The sequence below is a fragment of the Trachypithecus francoisi genome, unplaced genomic scaffold, assembly GCF_009764315.1.
Source record: "Trachypithecus francoisi isolate TF-2019V2 unplaced genomic scaffold, Tfra_2.0 Lachesis_group6, whole genome shotgun sequence".
NCBI lineage: Eukaryota > Metazoa > Chordata > Mammalia > Primates > Cercopithecidae > Trachypithecus > Trachypithecus francoisi.
In genome coordinates this window covers 78,616,503-78,631,569 of record NW_022681471.1, presented here as the reverse complement: position 1 = coordinate 78,631,569, position 15,067 = coordinate 78,616,503, and the positions used below count along the sequence as shown (strand labels likewise).

Sequence of the window (15,067 nt, the reverse complement as noted above, 5' to 3'; positions counted from 1 at the left end):
CACGATATTGATTCTTCCTATCCATGAGCGTGGTATGTTCTTCCATTTGTTTGTGTCCTCTTTGATTTCACTGAGCAGTGGTTTGTAGTTCTCCTTGAAGAGGTCCTTTACATCACTTGTAAGCTGGATTCCTAGGTATTTTATTCTCTTTGAAGCAATTGTGAATGGAAGTTCATTCCTGTTTTGGCTCTCTGCTTGTCTGTTACTGGTGTATAAGAATGCTTGTGATTTTTGCACATTCATTTTGTATCCTGAGACTTTGCTGAAGTCTTATCAACTTAAGGAGTTTTTGGGCTGAGACGATGGGGTTTTCTAAATATACAATCATGTCATCTGCAAACAGGGCCAATTTGACTTCTTCTTTTCCTAACTGGATACCTTTGATTTCTTTCTTGCCTTATTGCCCTAGCCAGAACTTCCAACACTATGTTGAATAGGAGTGGTGAGAGAGGGTATCCCTGTCTTGTGCCAGTTTTCAAAGGGAATTTTTCCAGTTTTTGCCCATTCAGTATGATATTAGTTGTGGGTTTGTCATAAATAGCTCTTATATTTTGAGGTACGTTCCATCAATACCGAATTTATTGAGCGTTTTTAGCATGAGGGCTGTTGAATTTTGTCAAACACCTTTTCTGCATCTATTGAGATAATCATGTGGTTCTTGTCTTTGGTTCTGTTTGTATGCTGGATTACGTTTATTGATTTGCGAATGTTGAACCAGCCTTGCATCCAAGGGATGAAGCACCCTTGATCATGGTGGATAAGCTTTTTAATGTGCTGCTGAATCCGGTTTGCCAGTATTTTATTGAGAATTTTTGCATCGATGTTCATCAGGGATATTGGTCTAAAATTGTCTTTTTTTGTTGTGTCTCTGCCAGGCTTTGGTATCAGGATGATGTTGGCCTCATAAAATGAGTTAGGGAGGATTCCCTCTTTTTCTACTGATTGGAATAGTTTCAGATGGACTGGTACCAGCTCCTCCTTTTACCTCTGGTAGAATTCAGCTGTGAATCCATCTGGTCCTGGACTTTTTTTCGTGGTAGGCTATTATTGTTGCCTCAATTTCAGAGCCTGCTATTGGTCTACTAAGAGATTCAACTTCTTCCTGGTTTAGTCTTGGGAGAGTGTAAGTGTCCAGGAAATTATCCATTTCTTCTAGATTTTCTAGTTGATTTGCGTAGAGGCGTTTATAGTATTCTCTGATGGTTGTTTGTATTTCTGTGGGGTCAGTGGTGATATCCCCTTTATCATTTTTTATTGCTTCTATTTGATTCCTCTCTCTCTTTCTTCTTTATTAGTCTAGCTAGTGGTCTGTCAATTTTGTTGATCTTTTCAAAAAACCAACTCCTGGATTCATTTTTTTTTGGAGGGTTTTTGTGTCTCTATCTCCTTCAGTTCTGCTCTGATCTTAGTTATTTCTTGCCTTCTGGTAGCTTTTGAATGTGTTTGCTCTTGCCTCTCTAGTTCTTTTAATTGTGATGTTAGAGTGTCCATTTTAGATCTTTCCTGCTTTCTCTTGTGGGCATTTAGTCCTATAAATTTCCCAGTACACACTGCTTTAAATGTGTCCCAGAGATTCTGGTATGTTGTATCTTTGTTCTCTTTGGTTTCAAAGAACATCTTTATTTCTGCTTTCATTTCGTTATGTACCCAGTAGTCATTCAGGAGCAGGTTGTTTAGTTTCCATGTAGTTGAGCGGTTTGGATTGAGTTTCTTAGTCCTGAGGTCTAGTTTGATTGCACTGTGGTCTGAGAGACAGTTTGTTATAATTTCTGTTCTTGTACATTTGCTGAGGAGTGCTTTACTTCCAATTATGTGGTCAATTTTGGAATAAGTGCGATGTGGTGCTGAGAAGAATGTATATTCTGTTGATTTGGGGTGGAGAGTTCTATAGATGTCTATTAGGTCCGCTTGGTGCAGAGATGAGTTCAATTCCTGGATATCCTTGTTAACTTTCTGTCTCGTTGATCTGTCTAATGTTGACAGTGGAGTGTTGAAGTCTCCCATTATGATTGTATGGGAGTGTAAGTCTCTTTCTAAGTCTCTAAGGACTTGCTTTATGAATCTGGGTGCTCCTGTATTGGGTGCATATATATTTAGGAGAGTTAGCTCTTTCTGTTGAATTGATCCCTTTACTATTATGTAATGGCCTTCTTTGTCTCTTTTGATCTTTAATGGTTTAAAGTCTGTTTTATCAGAGACGAGGATTGCAACCCCTGCTTTTTTTTCTTCTCCATTTGCTTGGTAGATCTTCCTCCATCCCTTTATTTGGAGCCTATGTATGTCTCTGCATGTGAGATGGGTCTCCTGAATACAGCAGACTGATGGGTCTTGACTCTTTATCCAGTTTGCCAGTCTGTGTCTTTTAATTGGAGCATTTAATCCATTTACATTTAAGGTTAATATTGTTATGTGTAAACTTGATCCTGCCATTATTTTATTAACTGCTTATTTTGCTCGTTAGTTGATGCAGTTTCTTCCTAGCCTCGATGGTGTTTACATTTTGGCATGTTTTTGCAATGGCTGGTACCGGTTGTTCCTTTCCATGTTTAGGGCTTCCTTCAGGGTCTTTGTAAGGCAGGCCTGGTGGTGAGAAAATCTCTAAGCATTTGGTATCTGTAAAGGATTTTATTTCTACTTCACTTATGAAACTTAGTTTGACTGGATATGAATTCTGGGTGAAAATTCTTTTCTTTAAGAACTTGAATATTGGCCCCCACTCTCTTCCGATTGTAGAGTTTCTGCCGAGAGATCTGCTGTTAGTCTGATGGGCTTCCCTTTGTGGTAACCCGACCTTTCTCTCTGGCTGCCCTTAGATTTTTCCTTCATTTCAACTTTGGTGAATCTGGCAATATGTGTCTTGGAGTTGCTCTTCTCGAGGAGTATCTTTGTGGCATTCTCTGTATTTCCTGAATTTGAATGTTGGCCTGCCCTACTAGGTTGGGGATGTTCTCCTGGATGATATCCTGAAGAGTGTTTTCCAACTTGGTTCCATTTTCCCCTCACTTTCAGGCACCCCAATCAGACGTGATTTGCTCATTTTACATAATCCATACTTCTTGCAGGCTTTGTTCATTTCTTTTTCTTCTTTTTTCTTTTGGTTCTTTTTTTTTTTTTTTGAGATGGAGTCTCGCTCTGTCGCCAGGCTGGAGTGCAGTGGCCAAATCTCAGCTCACTGCAAGCTCCGTCTCCTGGGTTTACGCCATTCTCCTGCCTCAGCCTCCCGAGTAGCTGGGACTACAGGCGCCCGCCACCTCACCCGGCTAGTTTTTTGTATTTTTTAGTAGAGACGGGGTTTCACCATGTTAGCCAGGATGGTCTCGATCTCCTGACCTCGTGATCCGCCCGCCTCGGCCTCCCAAAGTGCTGGGATTACAGGCTTGAGCCACCGCGCCCGGCCTTTTCTTTTGGTTTCTCTTCTCGCTTCATTTCATTCATTTGATCCTCAATCGCTGATACTCTTTCTTTCAGTTGATCGAGTCGATTACTGAAGCTTGTGCATTTGTCACGTATTTCTCGTGTCATGGTTTTCATCCCTTTCATTTCGTTTATGACCTTCTCTGCATTAATTAGTCTAGCTGTCAATTCTTCCACTCTTTTTTCAAGATTTTAGTTTCTGTGCGCTGGGTACGTAATTCCTCCTTTAGCTCTGAGAAGTTTGATGGACTGAAGCCTTCTTCTCTCATCTCGTCAAAGTCATTCTCTGACCAGCTTTGATCCGTTGCTGGCGATAGGCTGCGCTCCTTTGCAGGGGAGATGTGCTCTTATTTTTTGAATTTCCAGCTTTTCTGCCTTGCTTCTTCCCCATCTTTGTGGTTTTATCTGTCTCTGGTGTTTGATGATGGTGACGTACTGATGGGGTTTTGGTATAGGTGTCCTTCCTGTTTGATAGTTTTCCTTCTGACAGTCAGGACCCTCAGCTATAGGTCTGTTGGAGATTGCTTGAGGTCCACTCCAGACCCTGTTTGCCTGTGTATCAGCAGCAGAGGTTGCTGACGATAGAATATTGCTGAACAGCGAGTGTACCTGTCTGATTCTTACTTTGGAAGCTTCCTCTCAGGGGTGTACTCCACCCTGTGAGGTGTGGGGTGTCAGACTGCCCCTAGTGGGGGATGTCTCCCAGCTAGGCTACTCAGGGGTCAGGGACCCACCTGAGCAGGCAGTCTGTCCGTTCTCAGATCTCAACCTCCGCGTTGGGAGATCCACGGCTCTCCCCAAAGCTGTCAGACAGAGTTGTTCGCATCTGCACCGGCCCCCGCTGCTTCCCCTATTGGTCTTCAGCTGTGTGCTCTCCCCAGAAGTGGAGTCTACCGAGACAGACAGGCTTCCTTGAGCTGCTGTGAGCTCCACCCAGTTCGAGCTTCCCTGTGGCTTTGTTTACCCACTTAAGCCTCAGCAATGGCGGGCGCCCCTCCCCCAGCCTCGCTGCTGACTTGCGGATAGATTGCTGCTGACTGCTGTGTTAGCAGTGAGGGAGGCTCCGTGGGTGTGGGACCCTCCCGGCCAGGTGTGGGATATATTCTCCTGGTGTGCCTGTTTGCTTAAAGTGCATTATTGGGGTGGGAGTTACCCGATTTTCCAGGTGTTGTGTGTCTCAGTTCCCCTGGCTAGGAAAACGGATTGCCTTCCCCCTTGCACTTCCAGGTGAGGTGATGCCTCGCCCTGCTTCAGCTCTGGCTGCTCAGGCTGCAGCAGCTGACCAGCACCGATTGTTCGGCACTCCGTAGTGAGATGACCCCAGTACCTCAGTTGAAAATGCAGAAATCACCGGTCTTCTGTGTCGCTCACGCTGGGAGTTGGAGACTGGAGCTGTTCCTATTCGGCCATCTTGCTCCGCCCCAGGTTTGATCTTTTTACATAGTTCCATATTTCCTGGAGGCTTGTTTGTTCTTTTTATTATTTTTTCTCTAATCTTGTCTTCATTCTTTATTTCATTAATTCATCTTCAATCTCTGATATCCCTTCTTCTGCTTGATCATTTTGGCTATGGTACTTGTGTATGCTTCACAAAGTCCTTGTGGTGTGTTTTTTCAGCTCCACCAGGTCTTTTATGTTCTCTAAATTGGTTATTCAAGTTAGCAGCTCCTGTAACCTTTTTCAAGGTTCTTTGCTTCCTTGCATTGAGTTGGAACATGCTCCTCACCTTGGAGGAGTTTGTTATTACCCACCTTCTCTATCCTACTTGTGTCAATTCATCAAACTAATTCTCCATCCAGTTTTGTTCTCTTGCTGGCAAGGAGTTGTGATCCTTTGGAGGAGAAGAGGCATTCTGGTTTTTGGAATTTTTAGCATTTTTGCACTGTTTTTTCCTCATCTTAGTGGATTTATCTACCTTTGATCTTTGATGCTGATGACCTTTGGATGGGTTTTTTGGGTGTTCTTTTTATTGATGTTGATGTTATTGCTTTCTATTTGTTAGTTTTCCTTCTAACAATCAGACTCCTCTTGTCCAGGTCTGCTGAAGTTTGCTGGAGGTCCACTCCAGACCCTGTTTCCCTGGGTATCACCATCGAGGCTGTAGAACAGCAAAGATTGCTGCCTGTTGTTTCCTCTGGAAGCTTCGTCCCAGAGGTGCACCACCAGATGCCAATCTGAGCTCTTCTGTATGAGGCGTCTGTCGACCCCTGCTGGGAGGTATCTCCTAGTCAGGAGGCATGGGGGTCAGTGACCCACTTGAGGTGGCAGTCTGTCCCTTAGCAGAGCTCAAGTGCTGTGTTGGGAGATGCACTGCTCTCTTTAGAGCTGGCAGGCGGGAACATTTAAGTCTGCTGAAGCTGCACCCAGTCGCCCCTTCCCTCATGTGCTCTGTCCCAGGGTGATGGGAGTTTTATCTATAAGCCCCTGACTGGGGCTGCTGCCTTTCTTTCAGAGATGACCTGCACAGTATGCAGGAATCTAGAGAGGCAGTCTGGCTACAGCCGCTTTGCTGCCCTGTGGTGGGCTCCACCCAGTCTGAACTTCCTGGTGGCTCTGTTTACACTGTGAGGGGAAAACCACCTACTCCATCCTCAGTAATGGCAGATGCCCCTCCCCCAACCGAACTCCATTGTTCCAGGTCGACATCAGACTGCTCTGCTGGCAGCAAGAATTTCAAGCCAGTGGATCATAGCTTGCTTGGCTCTGAGTTTTTGTTACTTTCCTTTTTGCTTGTTTGTTTTTTTCGTATATTATCGTATAATTCATTGTTTTAACACTCTGCGTAAAAAAAACCCACTGAGCAAGACCACTTGGCTCCCTGGCTTCAGCCCCCTTTCCAGAGTGAATTGTTCTGTCTCGCTGGGGTTCCAGGGGCCACTGTGTTAAAAAAGAAACTCCTGCAGCTAACTCAGTGTCTGCCCAAACGGTTGCCCCATTTTGTGCTTGAAACCCAGGTTTCTGGTGGTGTAGGCACCGGAGGCAATCTCCTGGTCTGCCGGTTGCGAAAACTGTGGGAAAAGTGTAGTATCTGGGCTGGATAGCACCATTCTTCACAGCCCAGTCTCTCACAGCTTCCGTTTCCTAGGGAGGGAGTTCACCAGCACTTGAGCTTCCTAGGTGAGGTGAGGCCCTACCCTACTTCTGTTCACCCTCTGTGGGCTGCACCCACTGTCTAACCCGTCCCAATGACATGAACCATGTACCTCAATTGGAAATGAAGAAATCACCCTCCTTCTGCGTTGGTCTCACTGGGAGCTGCAGACCGCAGCTGTTCCTATTCAGCCGTCTTGCCAGATCCCATTTCTGATATTATTTATTTGCATTTTCACTCTTTTTTCCTTAGTCTGGCTAAAGGTTTTTCAATTTTGTTTAATTTTTCAAAAAATCAACTTTTTGTTTCATTGATCTTTTTTTTTTTTTTATTTCAATTGCATTCATTTCTACTCTGATCTTCATTGTTTCTTTTCTTCTACTAATTGGCATTTGGTTTGCACTTGCTTTTGTAGTTCTTTATGATGCATCACTGGAATGTTCATTTGAAGTTTATTCTTTTTTATGATGTAAGCATTTGTACTATGAACTTCCCTCTTGATATTGCTTTTGCTGTATCCCTTAAGTTTTGGTATGTTATGTTCCATTATTATTTGTTTCAAGACATTTTTCATTTTTTTTCTTAATTTCTTCATTGACTACTGGTCATTCAGTGGCCTTGTTTAATTTTCATTTATTTGTGTAATTTCCAAAATTTCTCTTGTTATTGGTTTCTAGTTTTCCACTGTGATCAGAGAAGATGCTTGATATTACTTTGTGTGTGTGTGTGTGTGTGTGTGTGTGTGTGTTAAGACTTGTTTTGTGAACAGATCAGTGTGTCTTTTTTTTTTTTTTCTCATTCAGCTAGGTTATTTCTTTTAATTGGAGGGTTTTGTCCCTTTACATTCAATGTTATTACTGATAAGTAAGAACTCCTGCCATTTTGTTGTTTTCTGGTTGTTTTCTGGTCTACTCTTGCTTCTTTGCTTCCTGTCTTCCTTTAGTGAAGTTTCTTTTCTCTGGTGATATGACTTACTTTGTTGCTTTTTATTTTTTGTGTATCCATTATATGATTTTTGGTTTGAGGTTACCATGAGGCTTGGAAATATTATCGTATAATTCATTGTTTTAACACTCTGCGTAAAAAAAACAAACAAGCAAAAAGGAAAGTAACAAAAACTCTATGTCTTAACTTTGTCCCCCTGCTTTTTATCTTTATGCTGCTTCTATTGATATCTTATTGTACTGTCTGTCTTAAAAGTTGTTGAAGTTATTACTTTCAATTGGTTCATCATTCATTCTTTCTACTTAGTATAAGAGTAGTTTGCACACCACAATGACAATGTCTGTGTTTTTCTGTGTACTTAATATTACCAGCGAATTTTGTACCTTCAGGTGATTATTTATTGCTAATTAGCATCTTTTTCTTTCTAGTTGAAGTATTCCCTTTAACATTTCTTGGAGAATGTCTTGTGTTGATGAAACCTCTCATCTTTTGTTTTTCTGGGAAAGTATTCTTTTCTTCTTTATGCTTGAAGGATATTTTGGCCAGATATATTATTCTAAGATAAACTTTTTTTTTCCTTAAGTATTTTAAATATATCTTGCTACTCTCTCCTGGCCGGTAAGGTTTCCCCGAGAAGTCGGCTGTCAGATGTATTGGAGCTCCATTGTATATTATTTGTTTCTTTTCTCTTGTGCTTTTAGGAATTTTTCTTTATTTTTTTACCTTTGGAGTTTGATTATTAAATGCCTTGAGATAGTCTTCTTTGGGTTAAATCTGCGTGGTGCTGCATAAACTTCTTGTATTTGGATAACAGTATCTTTTTTTAGGTTTGAGAGGTTCTCTGTTATTATCCCTATGAATCAACTTTCTTCCCCTGTCTTTTTTTCTACCTCCTCTTTAAGGCCAATAACTCTTAGATTTACCCCTTTGAGGATATTTTCTATATCTTGTAGGCGTGTTTCATCATTTTTTATTCTTTTTTCTTTTGTATCCTCTCAATGTGTATTTTAAAATAACCTGTGTCCAAGCTTACTAATTCTCTCTTCTAATCACTAATCCTTCAGTTCTGCTACTGAAGGACTTTGATGCTTTCTTCAGTATGCCAATTGCATTTTACAGCTCCAGAATTTCCATTTGATTATCCTTAATTATTTCAATCTCTGTTAAATATATCTGATAGAATTCTGAATTCCTTCTCTGTGTTATCTTGATTTTCTTTCAGTTTCCTGAAGGCCCTGGGGTTCTGAAGTCAACAGGTGGCAAAGCAAGCCAGGCCTGTGTCCTCCTGCTTTATTGAGAGTTTTTAACATAAAGCGATGTTGAATTTTATTGAAAGCCTTTTCTTCATCTATTCAGATAATCATGTGATGTTTGTCCTTAGTTCTTTTTATGTGATGAATTGCATGGATTGATTTGCATGTGTTGAACCAACCTTGTATCCCAGGGATGAAGCCTACTTGATCATGATGGATTCACTTTTTGATGTGCTGCTGGATTCAGAATACAGTTTGCCTGTATTGTGTTGAAGACTTTTGCATCTATGTTCATGAAGGATATTGGCCTGAAGTTTTACTTTTTGTGTCTCTGCCAGGCTTTGGCATCAGGATGATGCTGGCCTCATATAATGAGTTGGGGATGAGTCTCATGTTCTTAATTTTTGGAACAGCTTTTGTGGGAGTGGTACAGATTTTTTTTTTTTTTTTTTTTTTGTACATCTTAGAACTCGACTGTGAATTAGGGCTGTTTGTTTGTTTGTTTGTAGGCTATTTATTACTAATTAAATTTCAGAGCTCATTGATCTTTCAGGGATTCAATGTCTTTTTTATTTTCAGTCTTGTGAGTTTGTATGTGTTCAGTAATTTATCGATTTCTTCTACAGTGTCTAGTTTATGTGCATAGAGTTGTTCATAGTGGCCCCTGATGGATATTTTTATTTCTGTGAGGTCAGTGGTAAAGTTCCCTTTGCCATTTCTGATTGTATTTATTTGGATCTTTTCTTTTTTTCTTTATTAATGTAGCTACTGGTTGGTCTAGTTTCTTCAACCTTTGGGATCATTGATGTTTTGTATGTTTTTTTGTGTCTCAATCTCCTTTATTTCATCTCTGACTTTGGTTATTTCTTGTCTTCTGCTAGCTTTGCAATTGGTTTTCTCTTGCATCTGTAATTCTTGTAATTGTGATGTTAGGTTGTTAATTTGAGATCTTTTTAACTTTTCAATGTGGTGTTTAGTGCTATAAATTTCCTTCTTAACACTGCCTTAGCTGTGTCCCAGAGATTCTGGCTTGTTGTGTCTTTGTTCTCATCAGTTTCAAAGAATTTCTTGATGTCTTCTTTAATTTGATTATTTACCCAAGAGTGGTTCAGGAGTCACTTGTCTAAGTTCTATATAATTGTATGATTTTGAGCAATTTTCTTTGCCTTGATTTCTATTTTTATTGCATTGTGGTCCAACAGTGTGGTTGGTTTGATTTCTGTATTGTTTTTGTTTTTGTTTTTTGTTTGCTGAGGGTTGTCTTATGTCCATTGCATGGTTGATTTTAAAGTATGTATCATGTGGCAATGAAAAGAATCCATACTCTGTTGTCTTTTGGTAGAGAGTTCTGTAAATGTGTTTTAGGTCCATTTGGTCAAGTGTTGAGTTCAAGTCCTGAATTTTTTTGTAATTTTTTTTTTTTTTTTTTTTGAGATGGAGTCTCGCTCTGTCCCCCAGGCTGGAGTGCAGTGGCCAGATCTCAGCTCACTGCAAGCTCCGCCTCCCGGGTTTACGCCATTCTCCCGCCTCAGCCTCCCGAGTAGCTGGGACTACAGGCGCCCGCCAACCTCGCCCGGCTAGTTTTCTGTATTTTTTAGTAGAGACGAGGTTTCACCATGTTCGCCAGGATGGTCTCGATCTCCTGACCTCGTGATCCGCCCGTCTCGGCCTCCCAAAGTGCTGGGATTACAGGCTTGAGCCACCGCGCCCGGCCATTTTTTGTAATTTTTTTAACCTCAATGATTTTTTTTCATATTGGCAGTGGGGTGTTGAAGTTTCCCACTATTATTGTGTGTGAAACAAAGTCTCTTCATAGGTCTCAAGGAACTTGCTTTATGAATGTGAATGCACCTGTGTTGGGTGCATATAGAGTTTGGATGGTTAGATCTTCTTGCTAAATTGGACCCTTTACCATTATATAATGCCTTTCTTTGTCCTTTTTGATCTTTGTTGATTTGAAATCTGTTTTCTCTGAAATTAGAATTGCAACCTCTGCTTTTTTTTTCTGTTTTTCATTTTCTTGGTAGATTTTTCTCCATCCTTTATTTTGAGCCTATGGATGTCATTGTATGGAAGATGGATCTCTTGAAAACAGCATACCATTGGGCCTTGCTTCTTTATCCAGCCCACTTGTGCCTTTTAGTTGGGAAATTTAGCCCATTTCCATTCAAGGTTGATATTGTTATGTGTAGATTTTCTCCTGTCATTATGTTAGCTAGTTATTATATAGACTTGTTTTTGTGGTTGCTTTTTGTTGTCACTGGTCTATGTACTTAAATGTGTTCTTGAAGTGGCTTGTAATGATCTTTCCTTTTGATTTGTAGTGTTTCCTTCAGGAGCTCTTGTAAGGCAGGTCTGGTGGTAACAAATTCCCTAAGCATTTGCTTTTCTGGAAAGGATCTTATTTCTTGTTAGCATATGAAGCTTAGTTTTGCTGGATATGAAAATTTTGATTGACATTTCTTTTCTTTAAGAATGTTGAATATTGGCTCCCAATTTTCTTCTGGCTTGTAGGGTTCCTGCTGAGAGGTCCATTGTTAGTCTGATGGACTTCTCTTTGTATGTGACCTGACCTTTCTGTCTAACTGTCTTTAACATTTTTTCCTTCATTTTGACCTTGGGTATGTGTCTTGATGATGATCTTCTTGTGAATTATCTTGTATGGGATCTCTGCATTTCCTGAATTAGAATATTGGCCTCCCTAGCTAAATTGGGAAAGTTCTCATGGATGATATCTTGAAATATAATTTCCCAGTTGCTTCCATTCTCCTCATCTCAGGGACACCAATGGGTTATGGATTTGGTCTCTTTACATAATCTCGTATTTCTCAGAGGTTTTGTTCATTCATTTTCATTCTTTTTTCTTTATTCTTTTCTGACTATCTTATTTCAGAAAGGCAGTCTTGAAGCTCTGATTCTTTCTTCCTCTTGGTCCATTCTGCTATTAATTCTTGTGATTGCATTATGAAATTCTTGTAGCGTGTGTTTTCAGCTCTATCAGATTAGTTATATTGTTTTCTATGCTGGCTATTTTGCCTGTCAGTTTCTGTAACATTCCAGTCCACATTTCTAATGTTGTTTCTGTAATTTCAGCCATCTTGGCCTGGTTCAGACACCTTGCTAGAAGGCTATTGTGATAATTTGTAGGAAAGAAAGTACTCTGGCTTTTTGAGCTGTCAGGTTTCTTGTGCTGGTTCTTTCTCATCTTTATGGGCTAATGTTCCTTTATTCTTTGAGGTTGCTGTCCTGATGAATTGTTTTCCTCTTATCCTATTTGATGACCTTGATAGTTTGTGGTATTTGGTGGGTACAGTCAACTTGCTTTGTTTATGAAGATATTAGGGGGCAGGGCTCACTCTGATGGGTGGCGGCAGCCAAAGAATTTCATCGGGCTGTGGCAGTGAGATCTGTTCTTGTTCACATGTCCTAGGAGCAGTGGCAGCAGCAACATGCTTGTTGGCTACCACAAGGCATTAGCAGGTGTCAGGGTGCAGGCCTCCATATGAGTGTTTGCAGAAGCAGAGGAGGTAGCATGGCTTGGGCACTGGGGGGGACCCCTACTTGTTACTGTGCACCTCGTCATGCCAGTGTTGTTGTCAGCACAGAGGTGGGGTATTGGCAGAAGCAGTACTGTGTGTGCCCCCTGTGCACATTCACACAGGTAGAGGTGGCCTCTCAGGGTGGCAGAGTGTCATTTGTTTTCTAAGCCTAGTTTTACTCCAGTGGCAGTGTTAGCCCAGAGACAAGATGCTGATAGGAGTGGTGCTAACAGGCTCTGTGCCTGCAAAGACTCTGACTGCAATGGCCATATGGTTGGGGGATGGGAGGAATAATGCAATCACACTGCAGCAGTGGCAGTGCAAGGTATACGTACACAAACACACACACACAGGCACATGCACATGCACACACACACACACACACAATGGTGGGACAGAGAAGGCAACGTGTGTCCATGCATATGCATAGTGGCAAAGCAATGGTGGGGGGGAGGTGTCCATGCTCTCATGGGAAGCTGCAGTGGAGTGTGGGAAGGGACAGGCTGTTATGTGTCTGTGGGGGTCACTCTGCTGGAACTCTTTTCTGGTCGGGCATGGTTCACCAGTGCAAGAGCTACAATGTAGGCCCCCAGGGCACCTGAAGTCACACTGCAAGCAAGTCCAGCCAGGCTGAGGCCCTGGGAGAGGCCAGCAGACCAAGGGGTGTTCAGATTGGACTGGTTTTGTGTAATGGGCAGGAAAATTCTGTAGAGTTCAGGCATGGACAGTTCCCCCAGGACTAAAGTTTCCTATGGAAGCAAGTTGAGCCTAGGAAGATGGCCATTCCTGGCTGCACTTCACTATAGACATTCCTACATCAAACCCTCTGGGCTCTACACCAGCTGGAGTGCTGCCCCCACCACTTCTCTAATGGCTTTCCCTGTCAACTCAAGTGTCCATGGTGGGAGGGAGTCTCCTCCTGCCAGAATTCCAGAAGCCCATTGTAGAGCATGTTGCTTCTTGCCAGTTCAACTCACCCATTCTCCCAGAGTTGTCGGAGGCCAAGAACAAGTCCTAGTGCACTGTCGCCCTGTGCAGGGTTTCCAGCTTCCTCCTCCTTCAGCCAAGCTTCTGGTCTTTCCTCCCTCCACTCTTAGTGCCATACCTCTGAAGACCTGTTAGGAGTGCACCAGTTGTCCCAGTCCCTCAGTGGCAGCTGGTTCACCTGGATGCATCTAGTCAGCCATCTTGCCCGGCTTCTCCAGTATTATAATATTTTGTTTTGTCCATATGTTTACTTTTAGCAGTGGAGGTTATACTTTCATTTGTCTTTGTGCTGTTTTCTGTTATCCTTTCATATCAGCTTCAAAGGACTCACTTTAGCATTTTTTCATAAGGCACATCTAGTGGTCATGAACTCTTTCTGCTTTTGTTATATGGGAGATCATTTCTCTTTCTATTTAGAAAGACAGTTTTTCTGGATATAATATTGTTAGTTAACAGTTTTATTTTATTACTTCAAATCTATCACATCGTTCTTTTCTAACCTGCAAGGTTTCTGCTGATAAATCTACTGATAGTTTTATGGGACTCTCTTATATGTCATGAGTCACTTCTTCTTTAAAAATTTTCTCTTGTCTTTGACATTTGACAATTAGCCATAATGTCAGTTTGAAGTCCTTTGGTTTCCTATTAGTTGGGTTCTGTTGGGCTTCTTGAGTCTAGATGTCCATATTCTTTCCCAGATTTTGGATATTTAGGCCATTGTTTCTTTAAATAAATGTTTGTCCCTTTATGTCTCTTCTTTTTCTTTTAATATCATAATGCATATATTGATCCACTTGATTGTGTCCCATAAGTCCTTTTAGACTTTCTGCACTTCTTTTTTATTATTTTTGTTTCTCTGACTAATAATTTCAAATTACCTGTATTCAAGTTTGTGGCTTCTTTCTTCTGGTTGATCAAGTGTGATGTTGAAACTGTCTAGTGAATTTTTCAGTTCACTTATTGTATTCTTTAACTCGTAATTTTCTGTTAGGCTCCTTTTATGTTTTCAGTTGATTTGTTATTTTCATTTTATTTATGTATCATATTCTGAGCTTGTTGAGCATCTTTATGATGGATATTTGAATTGTTTGTCAAATAATTCATATATCTCCTTTATTTTAAGGTCAGTTCCTGGAGACTTATTTGTTGTTTTGGCTTTGTGTCGTGTTTTCTTGTTTCCTTGTTTGCTTTGTACCTTTATGTTGGATCCATGCATTTAAGAAAATGACCACCTCTCCAAATCTTTATAGGCTGGCTTTGTGCAAGGAAAGACCTTCACAAATCAGCCTAATTAGAGGGTCCTTTCAGACATTTTATGTGTATATTTCTTCTCTGGACTTGTATATGGAAATTTTTAATTAAAGAGATTTATTAGTTCACATCTCCCTTTAGTTCTTAGTTTCTCCCAAGTTTCTAGAGTGTACTGAACCATATCAGTGCTTTTTATCTAGTAAAATAAATTAAAGTCTGTTTTAAAGTAAAACAAGTTTCTTGGTCAGACCCCAAAAAGCTATAATGTTAAACACACACTTTACTCTTCTGTCTCCCCTCCCTGAAGGAGAAGCCTTTGAGCTGTGTTAACATCTGTCTTCTCTACTGCATGTCCTGTGGAATAACAGCAAATCACTTACATTTCTTTTATTTTCAGCATCCCCCAGACATCTAGAGTATGCCAGCCCTGTCCACCTTCTGAGAGCGATGAGACAGAAACCCATTTCCCCCAAAAAAGACAGAATGTGGGACACATGCCACAACTTTTTCCCTTCCTAGAGAGAAGCTGAGAGTTGGGAGTTTTACCCTCTCGTTCTATGCTGACCTGGGAGGAGGGAGTATGGTGA

General features: G+C 41.1%; 1 long non-coding RNA gene across 3 annotated transcripts in view; it reads left to right on the top strand.

Annotated features, from left to right (window-relative positions):
• LOC117077217 overlaps window positions 1-15,067 on the top strand; it is a 94,951-nt gene that overhangs the window by 32,558 nt on the left and 47,326 nt on the right. For all 3 annotated transcript variants that reach the window (XR_004434701.1, XR_004434703.1, XR_004434702.1), the window contains one exon: window positions 14,878-15,063. This is a non-coding gene — a long non-coding RNA (uncharacterized LOC117077217). The remainder of the gene's footprint in view (window positions 1-14,877; window positions 15,064-15,067) is intronic.